The sequence below is a fragment of the Cynoglossus semilaevis genome, chromosome 10 (genome assembly GCF_000523025.1).
Source record: "Cynoglossus semilaevis isolate Cse_v1.0 chromosome 10, Cse_v1.0, whole genome shotgun sequence".
Classification (NCBI taxonomy): Eukaryota; Metazoa; Chordata; class Actinopteri; order Pleuronectiformes; family Cynoglossidae; genus Cynoglossus; species Cynoglossus semilaevis.
This window is the reverse complement of record NC_024316.1, coordinates 19,273,303-19,273,565: the sequence shown is the minus strand read 5'-3', so window position 1 is coordinate 19,273,565 and position 263 is coordinate 19,273,303. Positions and strand designations below refer to the sequence as shown.

Sequence of the window (263 nt, the reverse complement as noted above, 5' to 3'; positions counted from 1 at the left end):
CCCCCCCCCATCTGTCTGCTCTCAGATCAATTTGAACAGCAGTGAAAGTGCAGCCGTGCTGGTGGAGCCACCTGGTGTTAGATTAAATGTATGACCTTAGTGACCCCTGGTGACCGACCATGGTCACATGATCATGTGCTGAGGGAGGTGGGACCAACCAAACATGTACACAGTGCACTTCATCCAAACAGTTTGTCAACAAACAAACAAAATACAAAAATGAAAATACACAATAATGACTAGCAATGACTAGCAATGACTAG

General features: G+C 45.2%; 1 protein-coding gene across 1 annotated transcript in view; it reads left to right on the top strand.

Moving 5' to 3' along the window:
• Positions 1-263, top strand: part of plcg1 (phospholipase C, gamma 1) — a 15,590-nt gene that overhangs the window by 5,294 nt on the left and 10,033 nt on the right. The gene's annotated exons all lie outside the window — the stretch shown is intronic.